Consider the following 6,388-nt stretch of genomic DNA (forward strand, 5'->3'; position numbering starts at 1 on the left):
CCACTGGTTGGTGAAAATTCGGCCGGGGTATCATATCCTACGAACAGGCTCCGTGTGCTATCTTGAGCCATATATCCCCTGCCGGTTCGCCCGCCAGTTTGGGTATGATCAATTGTACGTGGGCAACGCCAATCCCCATCTGCACTTCGAAGGAAGGCTAGTGGATGGAGCTCGGGGGTGGTTTTGGACCCATGCTGGCGGTACCCAGGCCCGCTTTGAGCTACCGGCGAAGGACCGTGATTTGCATCACACTCTCCTGTACTGCCGGTGGTATCAGGGTGCTAGCGCTAATCCCGAGGGCTTCTGGTTCCAGGGTTCGTGTTTGGCGGAACAAGGGCGTCCCCCCTTAAGGCCTCTCCGTTCTTCGAGACGGAGAGGTTGCCAAACTGTTAAGGAGTGGCTTCTGGAGGACCCAGCTGAGGACGTTGAGGGCGGCGACGCGGGTCTAGACGAATCTGAGGTGCCTGAGACCCGAGCTCCCTCTCCTGGTCTTTCGTTGGACCCCCAGAGTGAGCGGGGAGAATCTGAGGAGTTAACCCGGGCGGGTGAGAGGCTAGAGCAAGCCCGGAGCGCGATAGCAGGGCGGATGGGAATGCCCCTCCTATCTCCGAGTAGTTCGCTGCTCTCCAAGCGGCAGCGGGAAATGATGGCGGAGGGTTCCAGAGTGGAAGCGGCTAAGAAGACCCGTCGCGAGGAAACTACGGAGGCCGCTAGAGCGGCGGAGGGTCAGGATGATGATGCCTCTGGGGCTGGAGCTACTCGGTATACTTTGACTTCGAAGGACACTCCCCCTCCACCTGGTGTGGGGCCACAGGCGGGGGTCTCAACGACCCCTACGCTCGCACTCGGAGGTAATAATTTTTAGTACTCTCAAGCACAAAGCCGAATCTTGTATCTTCTGACATCGGTGTCTAATCTGAGCAGGTGCAGCTGAGAGAGTGATCTCTATCCTTTCGGACGAAGAGGAGGAGATCGGAGACGGGAAAGAGACTGGCGATTCAGGTAAGCCTAGGCTTAAATGTTGTTGATCTTCCTGAGCCGAAGGGGCATTTGTTAGTCTTTTCTTTTGCATTCGCAGTCGGTCCTTCTCATGAAGCTACTGGCAAGGAGGATCCTCCTTCTTGGGAGGGTCATTCAGGCAGAGAAATGGGCGGATCAGAGGCGGATGACGACGTCTCGATTCATGAGGCGCTGTCTAGCGAGGAAGAGGCGTTGGCTCCTGAGGACAGGTCCAACCAACAGGAGGGAACCTCCATTCCCGCGGGAGCATTGATTGGTGGGGAACCCTTGTCGCAAGAGCTTCCAACTTAGAGGAGGACTCCCACTCGGTTGGTGGCTGCCTCCTCATCTGCAGTGGCTATGACGCCACGGCTGCTACCCGCTATGCGCATCGCGCCCTATCCCGCTTGGCATCGGTCCATCCCCGTTTCCGCGGTTATGACCACCAGCACTTTAGTCGTAACCTCGTCTTTGGCGGAGGGGGCTACCCTTTCTCCCTTGGAACGTTTGCGGAAGAGGAGCATAGCACGAGCCTTGGTTACTTTGAAGACACCTTGGCTGACTGCATCAGACTCGTCCTAGAGGATAATTGTCCTTTCGAGGAGCTCAAGGAGGACCTCGACCAAAACATTTTCTTCTTAATCAAGAGGCTCGGCGCCGCTGCGGCGAAGCCGTACTTTTCCCGTTTGAAAGAAGTGGGAGAGGTTGCTCAGCGGTTGCTCACCCTTCGTGCGCAGAGTTCCACAATTATCGATCTTGCCTCCGACGAAGTCCGAGCAGCAGTGGAAGACCTTGATCGCTGCCTGAACGAGACTATGTCGCTGGAGACAAAGTTGGCCGTAGAATTGGAGCAGGCTAAGGCTGAGGATGCACGAGTGGCTCTTGAGCAACAGACAGCCGATAACCGTCTTTCTCGCCTATCCTCCGAGATAGAGGAATTGAAACGGGTTATAGCTGATGCACAGGCCTCTTTGGTCACTCGAGAGAAGGCTCGCGAGCAAACGGCGAAGGAGTTGGAGGACATTGAGTCTCGTTGGCAATTGATCGCTGATTCTGTCGAGGAGAAGGATCGAGCTCTCAAGGATGTCAAAGATACCGTTCAGGACTTAGTCTCGCGTACCGAGGAAGATCTTCGCCGAGAGATCCTGAGGAGGCTTGAACTTCGCCTAGACGGCGAAATTCGTGAGGCAGAACTACGGTTGAAAACTTTGTAATTTTCCTTTAATTCCCCGTTGTAATAGGATTTCTTTATGAATGAAATTATCCTTTCGTTCTTGGTCACTATTACTTCTGTGCATGCTCCATCTAACATGTGTTAACTAGAGTGTTAGTTGTGAGGAGTGGTTTTCAGCTGTCGGCGAATTTCGTCCGTAAGCTTGTCTCTGCTGCGGGCGGATTTCATTCGCAGACGGATTTGGAATTGACTCGAGTTCCAGAGGGGCAATTGGTTTTGACCCGCGGGAATCTCAGCGACGAATTCGTCGTCAGGTAGGCTCCGCTTTTGGTGGGCCACGTATTGGTCTATGCTTACGTCAGCCAAGAAGACGTGGGCACGTCGCTTCGTATTGAATGCGGCGTAGTGGGCTCTTCGTCCCTCGCGCCCGATTCGGGCCGTTGTTGAAGATCGTGTTTAAGAACCGTTAGATCTTATCCGTCCAGGTAAGATCCGATCCGTTCGGCCTCACCCTTCAACTGTTTTAGCCTTGAACGGTCTAATCGAGTATTGAGTAACCGTCTAGGATTTTTAGGGTATTTAACACCCTTACTCTCTGTTAAGAGGATCTACGGCTTCTGTCATCGTCTTCCTCCAGAGTAAACCCAAAATTTCCCCTTCCTCATACCCCTGATGGCACCGAAGGTGAAGAGGGTCGCTTCCAAGAAAAGGAAAGAACCGTCTTCTTCAGGCACTGCTGAGGCCGCCGCGGCCGAAGGTATCTTTTTGCCTTGGCCTTCGTGTGGGTTGAGTAGGTATTCTTCCTCCGACTCTTCCCTGTGTTTTTGTTGTGCTTTACAGGTCGAGAGGAGACGCCGACTGCCGAGGAGCATGCGACCGAGCCTATCCTGATTTCGGACGACGAATCTGGGGGTCCTGCGACCTCCGCCGCCTCAGGCTCTGCTCCCTAGCCGGGAGCCGAACCCTGTCTCGAGATTCCGCCTATTACGACGCTCGCTCCGGGCCAAGAGCCTGTTTCCTCCGAATCCTTACCCTGGCAGGCTCGCGTCGAAGAGTTTGAGGGCGCTGTGAGACAGGTGATTTCCCTCGTCAACCTGGGCATGGGCAGCTTTGACGGCTTCAGGCAGTCTCTCCTTGATCACGTGGCGAAAACCGGCTCGCTACCCGTTGCATGCAGGAGCTTCGTCTCTTGGAGTCATGCATGATCGGGTTAGAGACATTGCTACGGGAAGGTCCGGAAGCCGACATGGAGTCTTGCTTGGCTCATGTCAGGCGTCAGGAAGCCTGGGAACATGAGATCCGTTCCAAAGAAATAGCGGATTTGGAGTCGATCGCCAACTTCTGGGTGGGTCAACAACATTCGCTGGAGGAGCAAATTATCAACCTCAATTGCACCATAGCTCGCCTGAGGGTTGGGACAGGCGGAGGCGAACTTGAAGGGGCTCCAGTCCGACGTTGCAAAGGTCAGTAAGAACGCTGAGGCGGAAACTCGACGCCTCCTAGCCTTGCGCCAGGTGGACGCTGCCGCCAGGTCGAGCTCTGAAGCCCGGGTTCGGAAGGCTGCCGAAGACAAAGCTCGGGAAGACCACGCGAGAAAGGTGGCGGTGGCCAAAGAAGAGCTCTCCACTTTTAGCGTGTTCGACTGAGATCTCGGCCTTATGATTGTGTTAAGACATTTTGCTTATGACTTGTTTGTTTATGAAGTCATAACTTTGTTCAAATGTATTGTCTTAAAAACTGGGTGCATGTCCTGCTTCTTGAACGTAATTTTATGACTTTTGTAGTTGCAAAGAATCATAACTTTGTTCAAATGTACTGTCTAGAAGCATCTAAGGAAGTTTGTACATCCTTGTTACGCATGCCTCTTTTCGGTATGTCGTCGTTCAGTATTTTGTTTGCATAGCCGACAGCGACTTAACATTGCAGGCGAAATTCCTCGAACAGTGGTGAGTTTATACTGCAGGCAGGTTCGAGTGATCGCGGATTAGTACTACAAACCTCCATCGGGAACGCTGGTGAGCGTCTACTGAAAGTGAAGCTATCTTGACGGCGAGTTCGTTGGAAGGCTAACTTCGACTGTTGGCGAACTCGGGCTACCGGTGAAACTCTTGTGATGGCGAGTTCACACGACCGACGAAACCTTAGAGGTGTCGAATTCGTCCCACAGTCGGAGATCCAACCGTGGGCGAAACTTCTGCCACGCGTCTGTCTGCGGGCCTAAGTGTTTGCCAGCTAAGGTCCTGCGGGCGCATTAACGCTCATTAATGGTAAGGCGACAGGACGCTTCGCCTCTCGTGCCCAATCCGATCGGTCGGTTTGGGGTCCCGAGAAAAGTGGTCGCTCATTATTATCGCTGAGCTCGAAGCGTCGCAGGACACCTGGACCGCTCGATCGTTTGAGGGAAAGATCACGACCATCGAATCTTCTGCTATATACATAGAATGTACTTGTCGTCTTTTTGGTACAGTCCTCTTTCTTTTGAGATATTTCGCCAAAGGAAGAGAACTGCTGCAGGACTTCTCCCTGACTCATGGCTTCCGACTCCGACCACAGCGTTTCTGAGGGCGTCGGGTCTTCCGCCACCGTCGTCGATGTCGGTGCTCCGCCTGCTTCCCCCGTGAATTCGGTGCAGGGGTCTTCTGCCCCAGACCCCACAGCTCACCCTGCCTTCGAAGCTCTCCAGAAGTTGGAGGGCTTGGTGCACGGCATCGGCATCTCGGTCGGTGTGGGAGACGGGAGATACTATGATGCGCTCCCCCTTGTGGAGTCGGGTCTGAAGGCGGTCCGCCGCGAGGGTGGCGTCTTGCTTGCACGGCAGTGTAAGCGGGAGCTTGAGCACGTGGAGGGGTTGATGTACCACCTCGAGGAGCTAGCATACGACGACCCTTCCGACGTGCCACCGCCTCTCTCGCTGCGCCAAGTGCTCGAGCGCCAGGAGCGGGCGAGACGTATTCAGGCGAAGGAGGCCGAGCTCGTGCGTCTATGCAAGCAGGGCAAGGCGGTGCGGGCCCGGATGGATGCTTATCTAGACGTCGCTTTCTTCAAAGACGCCGGGTCCCTTCACGGTGAGGCAATGCTGCTGGAGCTTGAGCGGGAGAACAGGGCCATCTGCCGCGCTGCTGAGGAGGTGGATCGCTTGCTTCAGCTCCTCCGCTAGGAGGAATAGGAAGGCAAAGCCGCTCTCGCCAGGATACGACAGAAGCAGGCAGAGGCGGCGAAGGCCCGGCGTGCGGCGGCTCTGGCGGCGGTCAAAGCCGAGGTCGCTGCCTTCAGCCTGTTGAAGCTCCTGTAGCGCCGATCTTTGTTTTTCACCATTTTTTTTGTTGTGTTTATAACTTAGCTGATGCCGTGCACATCATGACCAAACTAAAAACTTATGTAAATTTTGGCCCGTAGTGGCTCTTTTGCTTTGCTTATCCTTGCTTTGCATGCACTGTTTACGTCAAAAGTTGCTCTTGCTGTGGAATTCATTATATCTTCTATCGATTACAATAAATTCAAAAAAGAAATAGTCTTTTTATAAGACCTCTTTTACACAACAAAATAAAAATTATAACTTCTTAGAAACAAACGCAGGATCGTTGTTTGGATCGCTGCTTGCGTGGGATCTTTGCCTGTGCCGGGAGCGCTTTGACTCGTGGACCACCAAATCACAGATTCTGATTGAATCGATGAGGGGTTTAATGATTCTTCCTTCGTTTATCAAAGTGAGAATTTGAAACGATATCTTATCAAAGTAAGATAGTCGTTCTTCTTAAGATCAAGTCAAAGCTCGAATCTCAAGGGATTGCCAGAAGCTCAGGAATTCTACTCTCTCTGCTCCAAAGTGCTCAAGAATGATCAGCCTCCTTAAAAATGATCTCAGGGGTGTATTTATAACCTCCTGGAATAGTTGGCGGAAAACAAGCTCGCGAGACAGCATTTGCTGTCTCGGCGGGCGAGACAATAAACACTGTCTCGGAAAAGGAATATTCCTGGTAGTTTTCACTGTAACTGCCTTCCCACGTTTCAAACTCCATTATTTTGGCAGTTATCAACGTGATTCTCGCCCACGACGTTTCCCACATTCTTGAACAGTTAGTGGCCACGTATTGGCGGTTATGCAAAGTAGTTTTGACCCTCTGAGAGCTGTCTCACGTGCGAGACAGTAAATTCTGTCTCGCACGGTGAGACAGTAAAGACTGTCTCGCACGGCGAGACAGTGAAGACTGTCTC

The sequence above is a fragment of the Asparagus officinalis genome, chromosome 5 (assembly GCF_001876935.1).
Source record: "Asparagus officinalis chromosome 5, Aspof.V1, whole genome shotgun sequence".
Classification (NCBI taxonomy): domain Eukaryota; kingdom Viridiplantae; phylum Streptophyta; class Magnoliopsida; order Asparagales; family Asparagaceae; genus Asparagus; species Asparagus officinalis.